Source organism: Delphinapterus leucas, chromosome 4 (assembly GCF_059928025.1).
Source record: "Delphinapterus leucas isolate spDelLeu-1000000601 "Yukka" chromosome 4, BTC_Dleu_Yukka2, whole genome shotgun sequence".
Taxonomy (NCBI): domain Eukaryota; kingdom Metazoa; phylum Chordata; class Mammalia; order Artiodactyla; family Monodontidae; genus Delphinapterus; species Delphinapterus leucas.
In genome coordinates, this window is record NC_143132.1 from 7,169,439 (window position 1) to 7,196,440 (window position 27,002).

General features: G+C 42.2%; 1 protein-coding gene across 5 annotated transcripts in view; it reads right to left on the minus strand.

Moving 5' to 3' along the window:
• KCNJ15 (potassium inwardly rectifying channel subfamily J member 15) overlaps window positions 1-27,002 on the minus strand; it is a 65,541-nt gene that overhangs the window by 34,461 nt on the left and 4,078 nt on the right. For 2 of the 5 annotated variants that reach the window (XM_089910250.1, XM_022552891.3), the window contains exons 2-4: window positions 26,600-26,653; window positions 21,813-22,602; window positions 20,309-20,501 (exon numbers count right to left, since the gene is read on the minus strand). The gene's annotated coding sequence lies outside the window, so the exon portion shown is untranslated. Of the gene's footprint in view, window positions 1-11,822; window positions 11,918-18,063; window positions 20,024-20,308; window positions 20,502-21,812; window positions 22,603-26,599; window positions 26,654-27,002 lie in introns of those variants that run through there. The other 3 variants (XM_089910249.1, XM_030760839.2, XM_022552890.3) reach the window with 3 other exon arrangements.

The window sequence follows — 27,002 nt, forward strand, 5'->3', positions numbered from 1 at the left end:
CAATAAAATGGACAACTTGGAAGACCTGGACAAATTCTTAGAAAAGCACACCTCCCAAGACTGAACCAGGAAGAAATAGAAAATGTAAACAGACCAATCACAAGCACTGAAATTGAAACTGTGATTAAAAGTCTTCCAACAAACAAAAGCCCAGGACCAGATGGCTCCACACGTGAATTCTATCAAACATTTAGAGAAGAGCTAACAACTATCCTTCTCAAACTCTTCCAAAATATAGCAGAGGGAGTAATACTCCCAAACTCATTCTATGAGGCCACCATCACCCTGATACCAAAACCAGACAAAGATGTCACAAAAAAAGAAAACTACAGACCAATATCACTGATGAATATACATGCAAATATCCTCAACAAAATACTAGCAAACAGAATCCAACAGCACATCAAAAGGATCATGTACCATGATCAAGTGGGGTTTATCCCAGGAATGAAAGGATTCTTCAATATACACAAATCAATCAATGTGACACACCATAGTAACAAATTGAAAGATAAAAACTATATTATAATCTCAATAGATGCAGAAAAAGCTTTTGACAAAATGCAACACCTATGTATGATATAACTCTACAGAAAGTAGGCATAGAGGGAACTTACCTCAACATAATAAAGGCTACATATGACAGACCCACAGCCAACATCATTTTCAATGGTAAAAAACTGAAACCATTTCCACTAAGATCAGGAATAAGACAAGGTTGCCCACTCTCACCACTATTATGCAACATAGTTTTGGAAGTTTTAGCCACACCAATCAGAGACAAAAAAGAAATACAAGGAATCCAAATCAGAAAAGAAGTAAAACTGTTACTGTTTGCAGATGACATGATATTATACACAGAGAATCCTAAAGATGCTACCAGAAAACTACTAGAGCTAATCAATGAATTTGGTAAAGCAGCAGGATACAAAATTAATGCATAGAAATCTGTTGCATTCCTATATGCTAATGATGAAAAATCTGAAAGAGAAAGAAAGGAAACACTCCATTTACCATTGCAACAAAAAGAATAAAATACTTAGGAATAAACCTACCTAAGGAGACAAAAGTCCTGTATGCAGAAAACTATAAGACACCAATGAAAGTAATTAAAGATGATACAAATAGATGGAGAGATATACCATGTTCTTGGATTGGAAGGATCAACATTGTGAAAATGACTCTACTACCCAAACCAATCTACAGATTCAATGCAATCCCTATCAAACGACCAATGGCATTTTTCACAGAACTAGAACAAAAATTTTCCCAATTTGTATGGAAACACAAAAGACCCCGAATACCCAAAGCAATCTTGAGAAAGAAAAACGGAGCTGGAGGAATCAGGTGCCCTGATTTCAGACTATACTACACAGCTACAGTAATCAAGACAGTATGGTACTGGCACAAAAATAGAAATATACATCAGTGGAGCAGGATAGAAAGCTCAGAGATAAACCCACACAGATGATGATCTTATCTTTGATAAAGGAGGCAAGAATATACAATGGAGAAAAGACAGGCTTTTCAATAAGTGGTGCTGGGAAAAATGGACAGCTACATGTAAAAGAATGAAATTAGAACACTCCCTAACACCATACAAAAAAATAAACTAAAAATTGGTTAAAAATCTAAATGTAAGGCCAGACACTATAAAACTCTTAGAGGAAAACATAGGTAGAACACTCTATGACATAAATCACAGCAAGATCCTTTTTGACCCACCTCCTAGAGAAATGGAAATAAAAACAAATATAAACAAATGGGACCTAATGAAAGTTAAAACTTTTGAACAGCAAAGGAAACCATAAACAAGATGAAAAGACAACCCTCAGAATGGGAGAAAATATTTGCAAATGAAGCAACTGACAAAGGATTAATCTCCAAAATATACAGGCAGCTCATGCAGCTCAATATCAAAAGAACAAAAAACCCAATCCAAAAATTGACAGAAGACCTAAATAGATATTTTTCTAAAGAATATATACAGATTGCCATCAAACACATGAAAGGATGCTCAACATCACTAATCATTAGAGAAATGCAAATCAAAACTACAATGAGATATCATCTCACACCAGTCAGAATGGCCATCATCAAAAAATCTACAAACAATAAATGCTGGAGAGGGTGTGGAGAAAAGGGAACCCTCTTGCACTGTTGGTGGGAATGTAAGTGGATACAGCCACTATGGAGAACAGTATAGAGGTTCCTTAAAAAACTAAAAATAGAACTACCATATGACCAGCAATCCCATTATTGGGTATATACCCTGAGAAAACCATAATTCAAAAAGAGTCACATACCACAATGTTCATTGCAACACTATTTACAATAGCCAGGACATGGAAGCAACCTAAGTGTCCATCAACAGATGAATGGATAAAGAAGATGTGGCACATATATACAATGGAATATTACTTAGCCATAAAGAGAAACAAAATTGAGTTATTTGTAGTGAGGTGTATGAACCTAGAGTCTGTCATACAGAGTGAAGTAAGTCAGAAAGAGAAAAACAAATACCGCATTCTAATACATATATATGGAATCTAAAAATAAAATGGTTCTGAAGAACCTAGGGGCAGGATGCAGACGTAGAGATGCAGACATAGAGAATGGAGTTGAGGACACAGGGAAGGGGCAAGCTAAGCTGGGATAAAGTGAGAGAGTGGCATGGACACATATACACTACCAAATGTAAAATAGATAGCTAGTGAGAAACAGCCACATAGCACAGGGAGATCAGCTCATTGCTTTTTGTCCACCTAGAGGGGTGGGATAGGGTAGGTGGGAGGGAGACGCAAGAAGGAGGAGATAGGGGGATATATGTTTATGGATAGCTGGTCACTTTGTTATAAATCAGAAACTAACACACCATTGTAAAGCAATTACACTCCAATAAAGAGGTTTAAAATTAAAATAAAATAAAAGGCCATGGAGATCAAACTGGAAAGTTTGGTCTTTCAACAGGCCAAAAGAAGCCAGGCTCGTCTGGCAGATAGATTGAGAAGGAGGGAACAGCTGTAAAGATTATTTAGGAGGCTGCTATAACCATTAAGCAACACACGAACTTAAGGGCATCAACACCTACCTTCACCAACAGGTAATCCTCACACACCTCTTAGATGTGAAGTGGAGGGTGGAGAGCAAGAGCTGAAATGACTCTGGGCTTTGGTGCCTGGATGAAGAGGACGCCTTGCCTGAAAAGCAGAGGGTATTGACCATAACACGATGAGGTTGGCTCTGGCTCTGATGGTAGGAGTCCATCTCTAGGAAATAAATTGGGGGCTGGAAATGGAGATTTGGGGATCACTGCCCAAGAAGTAGAAGTTGATCACCTATGAGTCAATGAGATTTGCAAAAAAAGAAAAACATACCGAGAGAAGAAGGCAGCCGAGGGCAGAATCTTGGGGACTGCCTATACTGAAGAGAGAGAACTTTCTAGCAAAGCAGCCTGAGGAGGAGCAGCCAGCAGAAGGCACAGCTCTGTAGACTCATCAGAGTGGACAACTAAGGAGGCATGATTTTGAGAGTGAGGACATGATCCAGAGGTCAGAGATTTGAGGGTGAACAAAGGGACACTGATGCTCCCAGGGGCAAAGTCTTAGACTGGAGGGAGACAAATGATTCCCTAAGAGAGCAAGGGTTACATTCATCACACATGTACATGTCAAGCACCTACTATTTTCCAGACTCTTGTAGACACTGGGATTCAAGAGTACAGGCAAGATGCTTGTTCCATGAAGCTTCTGCTCCAGTTGTGGGGCAGAGGAAAGAAGATAAGTTATAAAAAATTTTTGAGCAGTTGAGGATGAAACTTGAGGAACTCTGTCCTTAGTCTGGGGACTGATGTCTTGGTCCTTTGGTGTAAGAGGAACAAGGCTGAAAAATGTCGAACAAACCTGTGCTGGCTCTTGAGAAGCACACAGGCGAAGTGATAAGAGTTGAAGAAAGAAGTTCAACCACTCGTTGAGGAGGGAAGAGGTGGGCTGTTCTGAGCTAGGTATTGGCAAGACTGCCCATGGTAAAAGGTACCCGGGACTCGGGATGACAGATACCACATTAGAAATGTAAATATTTGAAAACCACAGAATGGAAATGCTCAAGGTCACAGCAGCCTCGTCAGCTCATGGAATCCAGGTAGTAATTGAGCACGTTAAGAAGCCTACTAACTCTGCTATCTTGTTTCAGGAGAGCTGTAATTTGGTATAACTAGCTATCAATTAGTCCTGTTTTCCTCATCTGTAAAATGAGAGGGTTGGACAAAATGACCTCAAAGTTCTCTCCCAGCATGGTCAGTGCTGAACCTGAGGGCACATGTGAAATTCTGAGTTAATTTGCTTCCTTAACATCTACATCTAATGTTTAACTATTAGCGTTCAGAAATGCAGCTGCAGAACAAACAGGAATCTGTGCATGCAAAATCCTTAGTTTTATGGATCGTCTTGATTTTAAAATAAATTGCCCTGTGAAAATGTACAACTTAATACTGGTGGGAGAAATCTCAAGTGTTGTGGGTAACTGAGCAGAGTAATTGGTAGGTCATTGATATGACATTGATAGGACAGACTAGAAAATGATTAGAGATGAATGGGTTCTAATATGTGCAGGCCTGGGAAATTGCTTTGTGAATAATGGGAGAAAAGGGAGACATATTGGTCAAAGGGTTTCAGGGGGTGGGGGAAGCGAAGGAGCTTTTCAAATATTAGGATAAGAGTAGGTAGGGATATTAGATACAGTTATGCAAACGTGACTTCTCTCACAGAGCTAAGAATAATTTAGAGTAATATCTGCAGGACCTTTTTAAAAATTTTTTATTTTATTGACGTATAGTTGATTTACAATTGTGTTAATTTCTGCTGTACAGCAAAGTGATTCGGTTATATATATATATATATATACACACATATATACATTCTGTTTCATATTCTTTTCCATTATGGTTTATCACAGGATAATAAATATAGTTCCTTGTGCTATATGTAAGTCCTTTTTTGTATCTCTCTCAAAATTTGTGAATAAGAGTTAACCAGGCCTTGGGTAGATTCTGAAAACCTAAGATAAAATATGGTCACCAGGGTGCTAGCGAGCTGCCATCATTTAATACTTGAAAACTCGTATCACTTTCCATATGCATTGTGACTTGTGAATAATAATATACATGATCTTGAAAGAAATGAACCTAAGTATACATGCTCTTCCAAAAAGCTGCGTTTTTATACATCTTGTCATTGAAATAAAGGTCTTTAAGGGTCAAAACTCAGCACTAACTCTGCAAGTTATTTGCTTGTAAATTTCATCTGGATTAATAGCTAATTGCTACTTACAGAAGCATGTTCAATATATTACTATTGAAAGGAGGTTTTGGCCTAACTAACTGCATTTTAGTTTTTATACCGAGACCTTTGTTTATGCAAATAAATTCGGGTTTCAGTCTTACAGTATAAGGCACAAGTCTTAATTGCTTGTTTTTCTGACCAAGTGAATATTCTATTTTATTTACAATGTCATTGAGTAGTGCTTAGTTGTTTTTAAGCACTGGAGTTTTCTTCAAATCAGTAAGATATACATGAGTTGAAATTGAAAAGAGTGGAGAGTAGAGAAGAAAATCATGCCTGAGGTCAAGATGAATCACTTTGGTTGGACCTTCCGGAAATTCCCTGGTCCTCTGAGGTCTGGGTGTTTTATTTTCCCCTTCCTTCTCTACCACCCAGGGTAATTAGCAGGAAGCACTCTGGGGGTCTTACCTGGAGTCCAGGTGCTGGGGCCCAGCTCAGGTGAAGATCCCAGCCATCTGGGGAAGTGATGAAGGAGGCTGGCTCTGCAGGGAGGAGGCTCGAGGTGCTGGGAGACTGGTTTGCAACCCGCACCTATAGGCTCTGTGCTCACGTGACAGCCGAGAGAGTGGACCAGATGTGCCCTCCACCCGGAGGTGGAAACTGGGCATCGAGCAGGGGCCTCTGTCCCTACCCCAGCAGCCCTCACACACCTCCAAGGATAGAGCCCTTGGGCCACGAGTGCTTTCTAGCACAAGACTTGGTTTTTATGCATGAAAGACTGTCCCCTTGCATCATAAGATAATTATATCTGATATAGCTCCAGATTTTTCTTAAAGCTATTTGACAAAAAAAACTGCCAAGCAGGATTACCACAGAGGCCTGGGAGGTAGCACAGAGTTTTCTTATTCTTCAGAGGTGCTAAGGGAAACTGGAAGGTCTTTCTCTCTCCTGAATTCTATCCAAAGGGCACTGGGACCCTGGGAAATTATCTGGGGAAGCCTCACATTTTAGCAGCTCTCAATGCCAACCTGGGGCTTCACACTTTCCCTTGTGGGTCTGATTGTGGCACTAAGTCACGGGTTTTGTGGTTTGTTTTTAAAATGTCAGGTAATTAAGCAGCCCCTTGTGGTGGATAATTATCACAAACAAATGGGAACCCACTAGAAACTTCCCATGACGTTGGCTGGATCTCGTGCACCTTCGTTTGCGATGACCTCTTCATTCATTTCTACCGATGTTTCTTCCCTGCACAATCTGTTCCCATAATGACCTCAGGACAGGATGTGGACAATCTGCACATCGTAACAATGACCAGGTCCGGCAGCCAGGGCCTGGGTGATTCTACAGTGTAAGCAGCATAGGACATGGGCTCACCACATGCTGATAAGAAAAATACTAACATGCCACTCAGCCCAGTTCCCAGAGATTTTCCTTATAGGACCGACCTTAGGAATGAGAGTTCAGAGAAGGAACTATTGACAAATGTCAATGGTTTAGGAAAAGTAGGAGTCTTCTATTTTTCTTTTTTCTTTTTCTTTTTTTGGCCACACTGCATGGCATGCAGGATCCTAGTTCCCGGATCAGGGATTGAACCCTTGGCCCCTGCAGTGGTAGCACAGAGTCTTAGACACTGGACTGCCAGGGAAGTCCCAGGAATCCTCTATCTTTTTAAAACATGCAAATGTCTAACTGATTTTCTATTTCTTTCCATTCACTCCTCTCATCTGTTTCCAAACTATAAGACGGTTCAGTTATTTGGCATCCCCCTGAGTTGGGGTTCATCTTTTCCTCTTGGGTTCCTCTTGGGATAAGAGGAGCCCTGGTGAGGGGTCTCAAGCACCGTCAGAAGAACCAGCTTCTCTATGTGCTGCAAAACCCCAGGCAAGTCATATGACCCCCTGGGCTTCAGTGTCCTCATCTGTAATGGGAGAGAGGGTCACACTCACTTCTCCGAAACCCCTTTGAGTTTTAACTTTCTATGAAGTGAAATTTCAAGAAAAAGCACAGAGATCCCAGACTCCAAATTTCATCTTATTTAATCAGGTATGGCAGTTTTATAAGAACATCTGTCTTGGAAGACACCCCTTCCAGTTTTGTCACTGAGAAGATTTAGGAAGATGGAAGTTCCTGCAGCTAAGACTCCTGCTGATTTTGGTGATTTCTGGTACCTCGGGAGACTGGGCTCCATGAGATCAGAGTGATGCTGTCACTAGGAACTACCTTTGGCTCTTCAAGAAATTGTGCTAGAGACCTATCTGCTACATTTAAAATTCTTTATAAGACATGTGGCATGTATGGAAGTACATGAGACCCAGGTGATGAAATAGTTACACACTCCCTTAAACATTAACTTGCTTATAAATCTTTTTACCCTGTTACTATAAAGAACAAGGAGTCAAGTGTTGTCTTGGTCTTCTCATAAATATACAGGGAGAATGAGCTACCAAGTCATGAAAAGACATTAAGAAAACTTCAGTGTATGTTACTAGGTGAAAGAAGCCAATCTGAAAAGGCTACTTACTGCATGATTCCAGCTACATGCCATTCTGGAAAAGGCAAAACTGTGGTGGCAGATAAAGATCAGTGGTGGCCAGGGATTAAGAAGGAAGGGAAGGATGAATAGGGAAACACTGAGGGTTTTTGGGCAGTGAAACTACTCTGTATGGAATTATAATGATGGATACATGTCATTACATATTTGTCCAAACCCATAGAATGTTCGACACCAAGGGTGAGTCCATATGGTAAACTATGGACTTTTGATGTCAGTGTAGTTCACTCTTGGTAAGAAAACTCTACCATCTGGTGAGTGATGTTGATAATGGGGGAGTCTGTGCATGTGTGGTGGCAGACGGTGTATGAGAAACCTCTGTACCTTCCTCTCAGTTTTGTTGTAAACCTAAAACTGCTCTAAAAAAGGTATTGAAAAATAATACATATATACACTTTGAATATTTATATTATTAGGGAAGAGACCTTGCAGGCAAAGGTAACAAGATGGGATGAAACCAGAAGCAACAGAACAGGGGGCCTGAGTGGGTAGGGACAGAGCATGGGTAACTGAGGTCAGGTGCTGGAGAACCTTGATGATAAGCAGGTCCTGGAACGGGTAACTGCAGGACACCACAGTAGATGCTTACGACTACTGGGTTCCATGGAACTAGTTAAGGCTGCTACTAATTGCAAACATCCCCAGCTCCCAAGGGCACCTGGTGTTCTCTTGATGCCAAATTGATTCTGTCTCCTCTTCTCTGAATTTGGGAGACTTGTGGTTTCTTTCCACACCAGCCTGTGCAGTATGTAGTCAATTTATAGTTTACAGGGAATTCTCCCACACCCATATATGCTTTCCACTGAAGTACTTTTTCCTAGACCCGCCCAAATTCCAGAGCATGGTTCAATGGTATGCCAAGTTCATAGTTTTTCTCTCTGTCACTCTTCTCTCCTTATAAGACCTAGGAGAAAGTTACCTTTTAATGCTTCTATGTATTTTTAACAGAAAAGAATGAAGGACCAAAAAAAAATTACAAGGGTAATTTCTGATTCAATTTGCATCGAGAACTACAGTCTTTTCTAGAGGGAAACCCAGTAAGCTAGTTCTGCCAAAACTAAACTCTCCTTCATCAAAGTTTGAGTAGCTACAGGGGTATAATCCCTTTAAAAAATTAAAAATATTTAAAAAGCTGCTTGCAGATTTTGTAAGGGTGGTAACCTAGACTCTGGAATTGTGGGTTTCTTTATAAAGTAATTTCTAAAAAGCAGAATTGTATAAAAAGGGAATTAGGTCCTCAGGGAAGAAAGGAGGGTTGCTTTGGGTCATATTGAGAATATTTGTTCCCTACTGATTCATAGAAACAGGAGTGACTTCCCCACACTTTTACAAAAATCTGCTCATCGAACGCTCCTGTTTTATTCTTGCAGGTAGGAATTTCTTCAAGTTTACAGATGAGAATCTAAGAAGTTAGATAACTTTCGGAGGATCACACAGCACAGAAGTGAAGACTCCAATCCAGGGATTCCACTCCCAAGTTTAACTTTATTTTTTCACCAGCTGCCTTAAAGAAAAGCCTTGCTTTGCCCTTGGGAGTGGGGGTGATGGTGAGGAATCAGTGGGGGAGGGTGGCGACCAGGAGTGGGGAGAGAAAGAACCAACATCTGTTGATTGCTTCCCATACACCCTACAGTACACACTGAGGCTCTGATGGTCGGTTGCATCTCACCCATGGGAGCCTGCACACCTGAAATTCACATCCAGGAATGTCAGCTCCCAAGTCCAAAGTCTTTTCCTGAGACCAACATGCCCCTCTTCACAGACAGCCCTCTGTTTGTCAAGTTTCCACCGTTATCTACCTTGAGGCTTTTCTCATTCCTCTCCCAACTTTTTTCCTCTAGGGCTTCAGGAACTCTTACCAAACACATTCTGAAAAAAAAAAAAAATCTACGTTTTCTTACTCCCCTACCCCAAATGTTATGATTTTTATGTCCTCTTTTACATCTTCATGTTTATCCTTTTGCTGTTCATTGTAGTTATCAACTATACTTCAATAATAAATTGAAAAAAAGAACTCATCAAATATTCATATTCTCTTATACAGAAGTTTCCAAAAGACTACCTATTTGACTTTTGCTAAGAAATTAAGACTGTGATTTTTTTAAAAATCCACCTACATATTTTTCAAAACTACTATAATATAGCATTTTAGGTTTTGCTGAAGTTTTGCTTAATCCCATTACAACACCGAAAAAGTAGAAGATAGTCCCAGCAAAACAAACTTGAAACTGTAGATTCAAAGCCAACAACGAATCATTCTGAAGGAACTGGCCCAGCCTGCTCTCTCTTTCCATCGTTAAGACTATCTGTCAGATCCTGTTTGTATTCAAAAGGTCTCCGATCTTATAAAAGAATAAACTTGAAAAGTCTTGCTTTAATCATGTCAGTAACTGGCAAATTTGGACGCTGCATTATCTTTCCCTTTTGATTGGAAACACATTCAAGAATGGGCTTGTGGACTTCCCTGGTGGTGCAGTGGTTAAGAATCCACCTGCCAATGCAGGGGACACGGGTTCGAGCCCTGGTCCGGGAAGATCCCACATACTGCAGAGCAACTAAGCCCGTGCGCCATAACTACTGAGCCTGCACTCTAGAGCCCATGAGCCATAACTACTGAGCCTGTGTGCCACAGTTACTGCAGCTCATGTAGAGTCCGTGCTCCGCAACAATAGAAGCCACCGCAATGAGAAGCCTGCACACTGTAATGAAGAGTAGCCCCCGCTCGCTGCAACTAGAGAAAGCCCGCGTGCAGCAATGAAGACCCAACAAAGCCAAAAATAAATAAATATATTTATTAAAAAAAAAAAAAAAAAGAATGGGCTTGTAGTTTATCCAGAGTGTCTCAGGAAACTAAAGCACATAACTTGCAGAGACCAGGTATTCACCCAGTTCCCAGGGGCCTGAGTTGCTGGAATCTTCCTTTGGGAATACATGTAACCACCCTCTGAGCTAAGCACAGACTATTAAAATCATGATAGATGTTAATTTATGGAATAACTTGCCTGACTTTAAAGAGGAAAGGGAGCAGATTAACCATACTTAGAACAGGGAATAGAGGAAAAGAAACTTATGTCACTAACACGATTAGAAGTAGCCATCCTTCCGGCCTCTGAGACCCTGATTGGCCAGCCAAACAATAATCTCTCAATTCCTCTGACTTTTTTTCTGGAGAGTAAATTGGGATGGGGCTACCAAGCCCTCCTGCAACATCTTTTCTTGCTGGCACCTTTAGACTCTCTGCTGCTTCTCTTCTTCAGTTCCCAAACGTGCTTCTCAAGTTCTCTGATGTGTGAGTCAGGGCAGGTATTAGTAGCAGTGTCTTCAGAAAGTTCCTTCTGCCTTTTGCTACTGGGTCAGAAGACTCTTTGGTCATCCATCTGCTTCCCTGATTATCCATTCTCTTTCTGCTTGGTGGACTTTCCCTCTTCCTTCTCGCGCTCCCAGTTATATCCCCCAGGGTCTTTTAGTCATCCTCTTTTATTTCTCTTTATTCTCTCTCAGCATCCTCTACCTTACTCCCTTGACCGGTCCTGGCCCCATTTCTTTACCTGTGCCTCCTCTTAGATTCAATCTGCGTTTCCAATGTCCCCTGGTTCACCTCCCATAGAGAACTGCTCAGAACCGACTCGTCCAAAACACAACTCACATTGTTCTCCCTGCATCCAACTACTTCTCCTGATTTTTGGTTCCAATCAATGGTGACCTCATTCTCCCACCTGTGTGTCTTGACACTCCCTCACTCCTGCCTAATTAGTGCGAGCCCAGATACACCTTCTTAGTGTATCTCGTGTGTGTGTGTCTCTCTTTCCCTCTCTTCTGCCCCTGCTCTGCTCCAACTCCCCAGTCCCTTTGCCCAGCCTCTCGAAATACCCTTCTGACAAGTCACATGGTCTTCACTACTGGGCTGATATTCAAAAGTGCAGCTCAAGCAAAACCTTCAGTGACTCCTCATTGCTTATCAAACCCCAAACAGCCCTTCCCAATGAGCTTACCCTTAAGGCTCATCTCCCAGGGAGCAAAACTTCAGGGTGTGGCCTCTAGAGACCGATGGCCTCACTTCAAAGCCCAGGATCACACCGTCTGAAACCTGTGACGGTAAGCAAGTTACTGAACCTCTACTCTCTGCTTTTCTCATCTCTAAAACAATGCTAATAAGAAAGCCTCCCAGATAGGCAGTGGTTGTGAGGATTAAGACACAGCTGGAATGATCTGGCCTTTGGTGAGCACTCAGCAGTGTCCACCATCATCAGTGTCATCTAGATTCTTGTCATGACTCCCAGACTCCTTCTCTGCAGCAGACTCAACCCTCTGCCCACTGCAAGCCTCCCTGCCCTTCCCTTCAGGTGTACCTTTGTGCCTGCCTTTCTCCTGACCCCTGATGGCTTCTCCTCCCCATATCCTGATTTCTGAAGTCTTATTCATTCTCCAAGGTTCTCTCCAAGACCCTTCCCAACTGTCCCAAACAGATCTGATCTTTCCCTCTTTGACTCTCCTCAGGCTTTTGTCAAGGTCTCATGTAATGCTCATCATATTCTGCTGGGCAGCGCAGCCCTTCATGTGTTTTGAGTATTTCTTACTATTTTTCCACCTGCATCCCCATCCACACCTCCTCCCAGCAGTGGGATGGAAGTTCCTTGAGATTAAAGACTAAGTCTTCTCCTCCTGTATCTTCTGAGACACAGCCTTCCAGCCTCCTGCAGAGCAAGCTGCCGGCACATGTGTACCAGGTAGAGAGAACTGAGTGTCAGAGCCTAACCAGCCACATTCCTGAGTTGATTAAGAAACTCATTAAATATACATTTTGACCAATATAGCGCTAGGAAGTCACAAACTGTTTCTTCGGATATTGAATACGAAACAGAGTGCTATGCAAAAAAGGCTAGTTAAGAGACCATTCCCAGGATATTGGACTAGACAAGTTAAAATCCATAATTGTAAAATGTATGTTTAACTATACAACCCTCATGCAGCCTCAGACTCTGAAACACCATGTACTGGCATCCACTACTCCTAGTCGGAATGAAATGCATTTGATTGTAATCACAGAAAAGTGGCTCTTATAAGTTTTAGTCCTATAATATTTCATCTTTAAACTGGGCAAATCTTAGAAAATTCTCTTCATCTTAAAATTTAAAACACATTGCGAGCCAAATACCCTCACTGCCGCAGGTATGCTAACACAGACTGTATCTAAGCATAGCATTTGAGGGAGACTGAAATGATGTGAATTCCCTTGTCTCCTGGATGGGTCACACCATGGATCAAATCACCCTTTCCTCCCCAAGACTGCAGTAAATTCTTTCATTCCTTTCTTTCCTTTATTTTCTTCTCCAGGATCAAACTTTCAGGCCACACCAAACCCTGCTGGCTCTGCATTTACTTTTTCTGTTTTATTTCCATTTTCTTCTTTCCAAAATACTCTGCATGTTTCCTATTTTCCCTCCGTGGGGCTCACACAACTACTACATTGTAACTTGGTGGCCTGTTTCTTCTCACTCATACAAATATGTCTCCCTCCTTAATAGCCCCCTTTAAGTGATTCTAACAGCCAGTCTATCACTTTGTAATGGTCATCAAGGGAGAAAATGCACTAGTCAGGAGTTTTCAGATACATGTATTTTCAAAACACTTCACATATAAAGTCCTGTGCTCTATGTTTACAGGATGGGACGGATGTAGGTCACGGTTCAACTGAAGATGTAATTACAGCAGAAATTTTGCCTCGGTGTCAATGCATGTTGATTCAACAAGCATTGCCTAAGGAATTATTTGGGCCAAGCTCTGGGAGCACAGAGGAAGAATCAGGTAAAATCTCCATTGACATTGAGCTTACAACCCAGTAGGGGAGAGACACAAGTAGACAGGCGATTGCAAAGTAGGACCAAGTGGGATGAACCAACTACATCCTGATGGAGAAAGTTTATAACCTCACTTACAGACAATTAAATTATAGAAATAGTGAGAAAACGAAAAAAAGAAAAAGATCTCGAGAGGCAGAATTAACATTGTCTTTTAAAAGAATTATAAAATATGGTGCACATAAAACTAGATTCAAGGACTGCCTAATTGATTTCCAGGGTCAAATATGAAGCATATTTTAAAATATACATTGAATTCTAAAGTCACAAACAAGATTCCACTGCTGTGGGTCAGGGCACATTAATTTGTGGTTTTTAAAAATAGGTTAAAACTCATATAAGTAAATGATTTCATCAAATTACTTCTTTGAGGCTTACTCTTATTTTTCTTTTCTATTTACTTTTCATTAGTACTGTATTTGTGTGAGGGTATGTGGATGTGTCTTTGCAAATTCACCTGAATCCTTTTGGGAATAAGATGTACATAAAGAGACAAAAAGGAAATAAATTATTTGCAGCTGACTGTGGGTGGCCACTTTGTAATCGCAAAGGCTGGCCAGTCACCTACAGGTCCCAAAAGTACAACTCACAGCCAAGTGGAGTATGAAACTTGTAACATGTTCTTTTCTTGGAGTATGTGAAAACTTTCCAATCAGAACCTGCAAAAGTGTCCTCCATGGGGTTGCGTGAAGTATTAGTCAGAAGAGTGAATAATAGTTACAAGGAGGTGGAAGGAGGCGGCAGACAGTTTTGTAGTCCAACATGGTTTAAACAACTTGGGATTCAAAGTTAAAGGATGTCTTTGCTGCTGGATTTCTTAGACTTTTTAATACGGTAATGATAACTGGCACATTCTAAGAGGGAGTTCTAGACTATGACAGATTTCCCAAACCTATCAGAGTATAGACCTTCTTATCTCCTGTAGGCCAAGAATTACACAGAACTCTCCTCAGGACCACTTGCTGGCCAGCAGAACTTCCCAGGAGAGATGCTGCTTTACCGTCAAACTTGATTGTGTTTTGGGATGCTTCCTTCAGCCTTCTGGCTAGGGGATTGCTCCTGCCCCTAGACCCCTAAGACAAGAAGTAGACGGCCAGCTTCCAAGGGGTCTTCCCCCAGTTCCCAAGAGATTGAGTCATGAAGGCACTGGAGTGGACCCCTCAGTCCCCTCACCTCCCCATGCCAATAGGGATCAGGTGGGTTGTGGTGCTAAGAGGTGGAACCCTGAGTGTTCCTTGATCAGATTATCATGACATCCGTGTGGATGATAACTGAGCCACATGAATATGATACCCACCTCCTTTGTTAAAGGGTGATGCTAAGATCATTGTCACCATGGCAACACTGTTTAGAGGGCAATTTTCTGTACACTTAATCTTTACTATGGACCTTAAGTGTAAATTACAGATTTGAAATTTACTAAACAAGACGAGGTGTTGAAAATAAAGCAGCATTGTACTGTGACACTGTTGGCGTTGGAATAATTTCCTCTATACCTACACAGTTAGTGTCATTATTAACGTTATGGCTAAATACGCACCCATGCTCGCTGCCTTTGTTAGTTGCATATCTATGTCTGCATGTGATGTAGCTCACTATCGGTTTATACATAAATTCTTTCCATGGACTTTTGAAAATAGGATGAGGACAGGGCAGGTTCTCATTCCTCAGTACTTAGAGAATTCTTAATAAAGGAGCCAGGTGCTCCTGGGCTCATATGTATATATTTTTAACTTGTAGCAGGTATGTGGGGATAGGATTTGTAGGAAAAGTAGAGATGATGTCAAATTTCATGATGTTTCAAAGCAAATGATAGGCTTCTCAAATGTGTTCTTGGAAGTTAGGGCTAGACAAAGGGGTAACTCAGGAAGTAAGAAAGCCAGATTCATTCGGGGAGCCAACCTTGCATTCTTTGGCAGGAGACTAGGATGAGGAAGATACCAATCTGCAATATTTGAAGACGTAAAATTCACCGAGTGAGAGCATTATTCGGCCTGGCAGGCATGAATTTAGCCAGCATTCATACTGAGAAATGATACTGATAACTGCGATTGGAGCTGGAAACCACACTCATAGAAATAGAAGAGGCTGTCCCTTGCCAGACACATAGATATTTCGCTGGGCAAGGCCTCAAGCCTATTAAAAGAGAAGTGTGTTCTTTATGCCTTTAATATCTTTCTAGGTTCTAGGCCCACGACTAGCGCAAAGTTCTTCTGTTTTTAACTTGAGGACTTTTCAAATGGAAAAAGTGCACCATGAATTTCAATTCCCACATACTCAGCTGTAGGAGTTTTGATAGCATCTTACCATTAGCATCTTACCACTGGGTAGTTATAACCTAACGTTTTTGACCACAGTACAGCATTGTGCCAGTGAAATGAGAAATGTTCTAGGTATCACCCACATCAGTCTTCCATATATCACCAATCATTAGATGTATATAAGCACAATTATTTGATATTTTCACTTATCAGTTTTCAGAGTTACTTAGAGGGCAACCAGCAGCTAAAATTTACATAAATTAATTCAACCATTCCTGCAGGAAACAAGTATTGGGCCTTTATTACGTAGGACACAGAGTGGATTTGTCATGAAGCTAATGGAATGCAAGCTTCAGGGCTCCTCCCTTGTACCAACCTTCTCCAAAGGTTTGTACCTAATTTTACAGTCATAATTTTGCATTCCTTTTCCTTAAAGAGGGCTCTCAAAATTGTATAATCTCCAAGCTCCATAAAATCTTGATCAGCCTCTGGTCCCGGCACTAGAGAAAACTCACAAGAAGTTCATAGTTATCAGCCCCACAGCAGGGCAACTTCGGCTGAAACAGGATGTGGATTGAAACCCAAACCCAAACCTGGGCCCTGAGAACTGGATCCTTTTCTGCAGAGCTCCTCCTCTGAGCCACCTCTTTTGTATTCATTCCGATGGCCCTGACAGTGACTGAGGGCTAGAGTGATTTGTAATCCCAGGGTCACAGTCAGGCCACGGATGTCACTTCCCTGAACTCGGAACCCTGAATGGGAGCCTAAGTAGCCAATGCTGCCATGTGGCTACAGATCAGCCAACCATGGAAGGAACTGCTTGCTTTGTTTAATGTGGATCAATACACTTCTAGATTGCTCTGAATCTGAGCTGTGGGGTCATGCGGAAGAACAAAACAAAACTGTGCTTATTCTATTGCTAATTCCTTTCAACGGCTCCTCTGGGTCCTCAGCCCCCAGGCGACACAGGCATGCTCTTCTGCTTCACTGTTTCCTATGGACAGGTGTGTTCCTACGGACAAGTGTGTTTTGTCCTTCTCGTGTATCTTCTGATTCTATGAGCCTGGTCAGGCAACCCTAGTTCATCTTCAGATATGACTGAAATATCTGGAATTCTGTGTTATAGAATTTTAGGTGTGGGACCACAGACTATTCTGGAATTAGGCCAGGTGTGAATTTCTAAAGTCCAATTGGGTTGCAGTGACTATTGGCTTATGAATCCTTTCACCAGATAAGTCACGGTACCAAATGAAGGGAAGGCAGGTATACAGACCCCTCACAAGCTCTGACCTTTGTTTATGAGAAAAGCAGAAATGTTTTTAGTTAAAAAGCCCTGGGAATACAGTGGGAATTTCTACGTGGACTCAGCTGCATTGTGAGCAGAGGTGCCCACATTGCTGTCTGCATTAGCCCAAGGAGCATTTTGCAGGGAGGGCAGATTTTCAGATTTGTCTTTCTTGCTTTGTCTTCTACCAGGAACGTCTATATGCTCATTTTTTTCCCCTTTTATCTTAACAAAGTAATGCTTAGCAAATAAAACTTCTTTCCCAGAACCTTCAATTTCAGATTTTGAGTTATTTTCTTTTCTCTCAATTTTCCATTTCAAGGTGGGGAAGTGGGCTGCCCTTAGTTCCTTTAGCTGTGGGAAGGTTTGGCACTTCTGGAGCTGCTCTTTCTGGCCACAGAGTGCTTTCTCTGTCTGTAAAACTGGCAGCAGGAGGCCACCTGAGCGGCAGCAAAGAGCCAGGTGTTTGGGGTCAGATCCGCCCCCTTCCATGGCACTGCATCCTTGAGGGGCACAGAGCAAGCCCCCCCCACATCCACCTTGGATCGCTTTGCTCCTCTGTTCTCCCCGTACCCAGCCCGGCCACACCAGTTGCACCCAAGCCCCACTCCCAAGGTGCGTCTACAAGATGAAGGTGAAGGGCAGGAGACAGGAGAATAAAGAATCACCCCTGTCTGATATGCATCTTTCACATACCCTTTAATAAGCAACACACTCTTCTTTGCGAGCATGAAAGCTAACATTAACTCTGGCCATAGCTTTCTGACTATTTTTGGAGCAGAATTCTTTTTAGTTAAAAGAAGAATTGAAACAGCACAATTGGAGATACCTGATTTACTCTGGCGTGAAGTGCTTGAATGGTTGCAGGGGAGAAGACGGTAGCTGAATTCCTTACAGAGTAAAGGCTGAAAGGCATGACTAGGGAGCTTTATATGCCTTAAACAAGCCTTCCCAGGAGCTTGTCATCAGCAGCTCTAGCATGCTTACGGTTCATTCTGCAGACTCCTGTGCTGGTCCTAAGATTCTGATGCGTCCACCAGGCAAATACTCTCCGCAAACATCCCTGGACTCTGAAGCAGAGTCAGGAAGGAAGTCAGTGGGCTGCCCCGCGTCTCTGACAGATGAGAGGGGGTGTGGCAGGAAAGGAGATTTCAAATGCTTGACATTTAGTGATTAAGTCCGAAAATGTTTGTCTTTGATGCCTAAAGCCACACATTGGTGGCTCTTCTTGTACAAAGCACGTTGTCATTCAGGTACATAATTACACACACACACACCCCCAAACCAGAAAGTTCAGCCCTTTTAAGATTTCCTTCACACAAGGGCAGAGCGAGAGTAGAAGGATCCAGCAGACCTGCTTCTCTCAGCTCTTCGGGACCGCGGGCATGGGAAGCCTGGGGTCTCACTCTGTCTCTTTTCCCCCAAACACGGGGCTGTCTGCACTGGTTCTAAGTGTCAGGAGAGGAAATTGGGGAAATAGCACTTTCCGTAAAATGACCACAACGGTTGATGAGAGGAAGGAGTGATGAGAGTGTGGGAGGAGTTTTTAAAACTGTGTTTTCCTTAAGCAACCAGAATCGCCAAATTTAGCTAAGTCTATTTCTAGAAAACCCCCAAACTACTTAGACATTTACTTAATTCAGTGAGGACCTGTCAGCCCCGTTATTTGATTAGTGTTTCTGAGATATGACTGGTGATTTGGTGAAACTCTTCTACTCTCCAGACGTTTGCAAAGACCAGTCATATGACCTCTGGGTTGCTCCCTGCCTGGCCATTTACTGTATTTATCACTAGGGAAGGAAGAAAACTGCTAAAAAAAAAAAAACAAAAAAAAACACCTGGGGAAAACAGTGCTGAGGGCACACGTGTGTAAGGTAAGCACTTGGTTGTCATAAAATGATGGCATTTAAAAATGCATGATAGTTGTATTTGACTCTTCTCTTTTGATTTTTAGGACAATTTTAAATTGAAAGAATTTATCACCTAAGGCTATCGTAGATCATTACATATTTATTTTAACATTTATGAGAGAGGACAGAATGGAATAGGATCTAGGATTAGCCGTTGTGTGTGTGTGAGTGTGATTTTGAGGTTTCAAAAAAAGAACTTCAAGAATCACTTGTAATATTTTTTTCAAAATCCTTCCTTTAGATAAACAAACAAACAAAAAGATTAAGATATTTTCTGATGAGAAGAAATAAATCTAAAGATTTGAATTGAGTAGGACTAATTTTGGTCTTTCATTTTGCCAAGTTGAACATCGCATTTGTTGTAAGTTTCCTAACCTGTGACTTAAAGAAATCATGAGGTCAAGAGATTTCTGTTGAACAGCACATTCTTATTTCCTTCAGGCAACTCAATGCGGAAGTGCAGAGAAGATAAAAAAACTAGCTTCACAGGAACAATGTGGAAATTTCACCCAGTATAACATTGATTAGCTGAGAACCGTCTAAACCCCCATGAAATTATACACAGGTTATAAAACGCATTAGCCATGGGTTGTGAACCAGGTTCCTAATGTTTCCAAAGTCAGAATTGTTTACATTCCTTATACCTACCACAGAAAACTTACATTACTTTTTTCTTATAAGGATAGGTAACAGATTTTAAAATTTTCCGGCGAGGTTTCGCCTTACGCCAAGCTAAACTGATTTCTCCGCCGACTAAGGAAAATAACTGCTGAAGAACGATGCAAAAAACCCATGTAATCACTAAAAATCAATAACAAACTTGCTCTCACAGACACTAGGAGAAAAAAACACTTGCAAACAGAGTAATTCTTCTCCCTCCATCTAGATCACTTACACCCACAGCAAACAAGACAACATCTGGTTATTGTTTTACAGGCATGAATAAAGCCTTTTTTTTTTTCTTGCCCCATCATTAAGTAAAAGCCCGTTTTCCACAGGCAAACAGCACTTGTAAATTCCCCCAGATAAGCCTGGAAGTCTTGAAGGATTTAAGTCAGTTTCAAAAGAATCGCAACATTTTCATTACCTTTGGAAGGAAAGTTTTTCAGAAATCCCTCCAGCGAGCAGCATGTTCCAGAATTGACCTAAGCCTGTGCCTCTTACCTGCGAGGACTGGTGAATGCAGGCGCCTGGTTAGATGCGAGGTTATGAAAAGGCGAGGAGATGAGTCCTCCACGCAGGTCGCCTTGGGAAGCCTAGGTCTTCAGGTTCTCTCAGAATGGAGAAAACGCTCTCGCTGTGCACTGTCAGTCAAAAACAAGTTGGTACAAGTCGGAGTAGAATTTACCTGAAGGAACTGAAGAGAGAAAGAAAGAGATTGGGAGAGATTGGGCGGAGGGAGGGGGGAACGGGAAAGGAGGGGGGGAGGGAGGGAGGGAGGGAGGGAAGGAGAGAAAGTGAGAGAGAGAGAGAGAGGAATCTGAGAAAGGAGACCACGATGTCAGCAGTGTGTCTTAAGGGAATCTACAAACTGGCAAAATATTCTGATGGACACCCAGTCCTGAGCTCTCCAAACACCTGCATAAAAAAAAAAACTAATGCCCTTTTAAACAATGCCAGTTAATCTTTAAGAAACTTTGGCCACTCTTATCACAGCCTTTATAAAGATCCCTTTGCGGAAATAAACTATAAATAAATAACCAGATTATACTTTTTAACAAGCTCTCCTTCACCTCCTGTTCTCTCCTCCTCTTCCCTCTCCCCACTCCAGGTGAATATTAACAAAAATCCTTCCTCCTGGGAAAATCGGGATGAACCCATATAGATAATGCATATATCAAATATACGTATAAGCAAACATGGCAGATGGACACTCTATGTTTTTAATTCAATCTCCTTCTGGCTGTATTGATTTGTTTCTATAGCCTTTGTTTTCCCTGATCAAAAAACATAAAAAGGTGGAAAGATATGGGTAAAATCGAGTTCTTCCACAGCATGGAAATTGGGAATGAGATTCCATGTTGGAATCATCCCAGCGTTGGTCCACAGAGTCTAGCACTTTTATGAGAAATGGTCCGAATTCAGGAATGCATTTGTGTGTCCTTCCTACACCAAGCAGTTTCTTGCAGCCATCATGCCAAGGGACGCCAGTCCACAGCCCTTGCCTGTCACCAGCTGTCCTGTGGCCAGAGTAGACCCTGGTAAACCCTAAGGGAGAAGATGCCCACAGGCACTTTCCCTAATGAGATCCCCTGCACTGGTCCAGAGGCAATACCTTGGTGGGAAGCAAAGACCCTCTGTCACCATGGAGATGATGACACACTCACACAGTCTCTTACACAGACACCTGGGCAGGGCCAGGGTGCTGCAGCTGCTTCACATTGGAGGGAACAGGGAGTGAGTTGATTTGTTGGAAGAAAATGATATGTCTGCTTTCCTGAGTTTTGGGTTCCACACGCCTGTGCATCTCCTCTCCTTGACCCTGGGTTCAGCTGCATCTGTTCTGGGGCCTTGAACTAATTGAAGGCAGGAAAGCCTGAGGAGTTATTCTGCTTTGGCAGGGCGGGGGAAGGTCTGAGACCTCCCCATTTTCTCCTACTTCCTCCCTTGATCCCAAGCCCAGGTATAAATCATCCCCTGCCCCTGATTCCCCAGTGGGAACATGCACCTGTCCCCATCCTTTTGTCCTTTTCCTTCCCATGAAGCAATGTTTTCCTCTTCTGCTGGAAAGAGTGCAGTGGCCTCTGAGAGAAGACCTTGGGCTCCCAGAGGCTCAGGACTTGAAGAAGCCACGTAGGTCCAGACCTCTTCAAGCTGGTTGTCTTCCTCCAGATCCATAAAATCAGATAGATCTCATGGGAGGGAAGGTATTATAAAAGTCCATATAAAACAGGTAAACACAGAGATGGAGAAAAACAAAAAAGGGGAAATGCAGCATTCAAGATCTGACCATATCCCACCCCAGATGATTTGCACAAGCTGTTCCCTCTGCCTGGAATGTTTTTCTTCAGATCTTCATTCACCTGCTCAACCCCTTATCACCGTTCAGGTTTAGCCCAAATGTTACCTCTTCATCTCCCGTGGTTCCAATCCAACTCTGTACCTCAACTCTCCCTCTCACTTTGTATATCACTTAGCACTGTCTAAATTGTCCTCTTTATCATTTACTGTCTGTGCTCCTTTTCAGAGCTCTACCACGCCTGTCTGGCTTACTACATGTTCCTGGAGGGACACCTGACACATCATAGACCCTTAAAAAATTGTCAAGAAGGGCTTCCCTGGTGGCGCAGAGGTTGAGAGTCCGCCTGCCGATGCAGGGGACACAGGTTCGTGCCCCGGTCCGGGAAGATCCCACATGCTGTGGAGCGGCTGCACCCATGAGCCATGGCCACTGAGCCTGCGCGTCCGGAGCCTGTGCACCGCAACGAGAGAGGCCACAACAGTGAGAGGCCCGCGAACTGCAAAAAAAAAAAAAAAAAAAAAAATTGTCAAGAAGATCGATGAACGATTATAAATGGATGGTATGACTTGTTACAAGTGAACTTTAATTCTTATTTTTAATGCATATTTTTCCCATTTCAGTTTTTATTAGTAAACTAACATTTGAATGTTCTTTCTCAATTTATAAATCTCTTTCAGAAATGTGATTAATTGGATGCTCAGACCCAAAGGCATAATTAGTTGCATTTTAAGGGTGGGGAAGTGGAAGCCAGAGACGCTGAGTGATTTTCTCAAAGTCACAGAGCTAGAGAGAGGTGGGCTGAGGCTTGAAACAGCTCTTCTCACACTCAGTCCATGCATTTTTCATTAGGCTCCATTTTTCTCAAATTGGTCTACTGTGGGCATACATGTGCATGTGTAGATTCCTTTGAGTATCAAGCAACACACCGCATGAATTATAATCGCAGACTAACCACCTGGCAAGCTGCAGTTCTCACAGGGCCGTACACAGCAGAGCTCGGGCTCATTCATCACACAGTCTTTACAAATGATGAAAGAAGAAAGTGAGTCCAAAGTAGTATGAACACACGAACTAATTTAAATGTGAAGACAATACTCTCAGAGAAGACCATAATTCAAAAGGGCACATGCACCCCAATGTTCACTGCAGCACTATTTACAATAGCCAGGTCACGGGAGTAACCTAAACGCCTGTTGGCGGATGAATGGATAAAGATGTTGTGGTACATATATACAATGGAATATTACTCAGCCATAAAAAAGAACGCAACTGGGTCCTTTGTAGAGATGTGGATGGACCTAGAGACTGTCATACAGAGTGAAGTAAGTCAGAAAAAGGAAAACAAATGTCAAATATTAATGCATATATGTGGAATCTAGAAAAATGGTAGAGATGAACCTGTGTGCAAGGTAGAAATAGAGACATAGATGTAGAGAACAAACGTATGGACACCAAGGGGGGACGCGGGGGCAGGGTGGTGGCAGGATGAATTTGGAGATTGGGATTGACATGTATACACTAATATGTATATAATAGATTAATAAGAACCTGCTGTATAAAAATAAATTAATTAAATTAATTAAAAAAAACATAAAGGAGGCAACTTTCACACACACACACACACACAAAAGACAATATACTCTTCTCACTTTGGTAATGTTAACCTGTTTTTGTTCTTTTTCATTTGAGGATATATCAGTAATCAGACGGTATTTTAGATCTGACAGAATTCGCAAAAGAAGGTAAGGCATTATAAACACATGATTAAAGATTTGAGAGGTGAGTGGGAAAATTCTAGAATCAGCATCCATGAGATTTCTGCCACAGGGGACGGATTTTATGCTGCATGTTTTAATAACTGGATGATCCATGTAAGTATTTCTGGAAATTTCTGAGGGTAAATGAGGGGAATAAGGCAAACTATTAATCTTGACAAAACATTTTTTGTCACCCCATCTCCCTCCCATCCAGTGAGCAAAAGATTTCTCACATTCTAGTTCTAAGGCTTAGATTCTGCAATCTACCATATAAAATTTCTTCAAAGAACACGGCTAATCATTTTGTAATGGAAGATGGTCAGTGTTATTGATCTTTTAGCCTAATATAAAAAAATAACATGAATCACTGCTCAGTAAATCATCTTTCTCTCTTTCTTCCCACTTAACTGAAAGCAAGACTCTTGTAAGTGTCAAATTTGAAAAGAATATACATCTAAAGTCTGGATTTTTAATCAAAGTTCTAAAAAGATGTTTGAAAACTGGGCAGAAGAGATCACAAGAGCCAGCTTTTTTGAAAGAACCATTTCCTGAGAATAATTTCCTAAAAAGAAAAAAAAACAACAAAAAAACAGGCTGTTTTGCTTCCAATTTTCATCTTGGCTTGAATCGAGACATTAAAAACCTTGAAGTGTGATGAGAGGAAAAAATACACATTTTTACCTTTGACTACATCTATTTAAGTTGGGTTAGATATGGAACTATTTATGGAGGGTTATGTCAGTTTTTAAAGCTTCTCGAAACCTCCAATGGCCCCAGCCGCTTAAAGCATCGTCCACGGGCTAGGCAAGATTTGGGCAGTTGTCTCCAGTTTGCCTCCACAATCCCCATCAGAGGTTTGTAAAATGTCCTCTTGGAAGGTAAGTGAGCCGTGGAGGATGAAGGATGTCCATTTCAATCATTTCAAGACTCTGCAGGCCAGAGGTGGGGACCTGCTTGCCTTTGGCCTTTTCCAGTGAGAAGCTTGTCTTAGAAAACCATCAGGTTGGAATCCTGTCTTGAAGTAGGCACTCTAGAAACAGATGTTGAGACAAGGTTGCACATGCAATTTATTAAAGAAGGATTCCTCTGGGTGGGGGAAGCCAGCTGGGGGAAGGGAAGAAGTCAAGTGAGGGTGAGATTTCAGGCCAAGGCCAGTTCCCTGCCTGATTCTGGAGGGAGTTCTGGAGTGAAAGTAGTAAGGGTACTGGGTACTAGGTGATGAGGTAATGGGGGTTTCATGCTCTTGCCCCAGTCAGCCTTTGCTAGGAGTAGGAGTGGCAGGGCATGCAATCTCCCAAGTGCTCTGGCTTTCCTGAATCTGCAAAGAAAAGGCTCCCATGGTCCAAGGGCAGGCTTACACAGATGGCAGTAGGAGCTCCATGCCATCAGAAGTAATACACACAAAAGTGTAGGAATGGGCACCCATGAGCAGTGAAGGAGATCCAAGAGGATCTGGGCAGACAACCAACCACATTGGCTAAAATCGCTAATCCTGTGAATGCTGGAATGATTCTCTTCCACTGGTACAGCTACTCCCCCTTACCATGGCCCCCTCACTCCCTCACCATCTCCCACCTTCCTCCTCCACTACAGCAAGTTACTAGCCAAAATAAAATTGGGGATCTCAGACTAACTCTGGAATTTGATTTAAGATGCACATAGCCTTCCTGTGCACATGGTCAGTTACTCAAAGTGCCAGGAGGACCCCAGCAGGGCCTTCTATTACTAATAGAAGCCTTTATTATGGATATCACGTTGATTTAATTTGATTGGTAACTACATTGGGTGCCTTCTCTTTGCTACAATCTCTGCACTGGGGTAAATTACAGTTCAGCAGAAAGATGGGCATAGCTGACTGCAATGCAGTGTCATTAAGTGCTATATAATCAAAATAGTCTAGAAGCCCATAGGAAGGGCAGTGAACTCTGCCTGGGAGTTCAAAGGTCAGCTTCCAGAAAAGGGAACAGTTAAGTTCAACTGACAAGATTTCCATAGGTGGAGCCAAAGAAGAGTTGTGCACATTCCAGGAAAAAGAAACAGAACAAATAATGGTAAAGAGTAAAATAGCCAAGAGAGCTGAAGCTTAACGATAGTGGAGCCTGACAGTGCAGCTCTACCCTTAGACTCCCAGAGTTTAGACAGCATGAATCAAGAAAAGTGCTTCGGGGCTTCCCTGGTGGCACAGTGGTTGAGAGTCTGCCTGCCAATGCAGGGGACACGGGTTTGTGCCCCAGTCCGGGAAGATCCCACATGCCACGGAGCAGCTGGGCCCGTGAGCCATGGCCCCTGAGCCTGCGCGTCCGGAACCTGTGCTCCGCAACGGGAGAGGCCACAGCAGTGAGAGGCCCGCATACCGCAAAATAGAAAAAGAAAAAAAAAGAAAAATACTTCGGTTACATTACCGTTAAGGGGGTTTCATTAAGTAGGAACGAATATAGGTCAAATTTGACTTAGTATGGCCGCATGGGATAGAAAGTTACACGACTTTGAAGAACATCAGAACACTAAAAGCCACATTTTGTTTGCTAACATTAACATTTTTTGAATATCATTCATTTTTAAACTGAGAAATCAGAACCCAAATGTGTTCTCTCTCATGTCTGCCTTCCGTTCAGACTTTGAAGTCACCAAGCAGAAATTAGCTTGTCTTCAAATTTCATTTCATCAAGGTAAATCACCAGCTCTCCACACCACCCCCATATGTATAAGTGGCTCCTCTCCCCTCGGCAACCTCACCTCTCCCACCTGACAGCTTTCTCCCACTCAGCATCTCCTCGGCATGTCTGGGCTCTGAGGGAGAAGGAAACTTTCATGAATGGCTATGTTCCAGAAAGCGAGCAATAAGAAGAATCACAAAGGCTTAGTTAGAGCTTGAAGGAGCCTAGAAATCACCCTGTTCAGTTTCGTAATGTTTCTCTTTAAGACACTGAAAACCAGAGAGTGACTTTCACAGCGTCTACAGAGCCTGGAACCCAAAACTCTACGTCGACATCTCCTGAAAGGTTCTCGTACACTTTACTGTGCTCTGCTAAGCTAGTCCCTACGTTGACACATGTGTGTGTACCCATATCATTTTCAAGTGCCAGAAACCTATGTAAAAGTTTGCATTGCTGTAAAAAGAGCTGTGAGTATCAGTGTG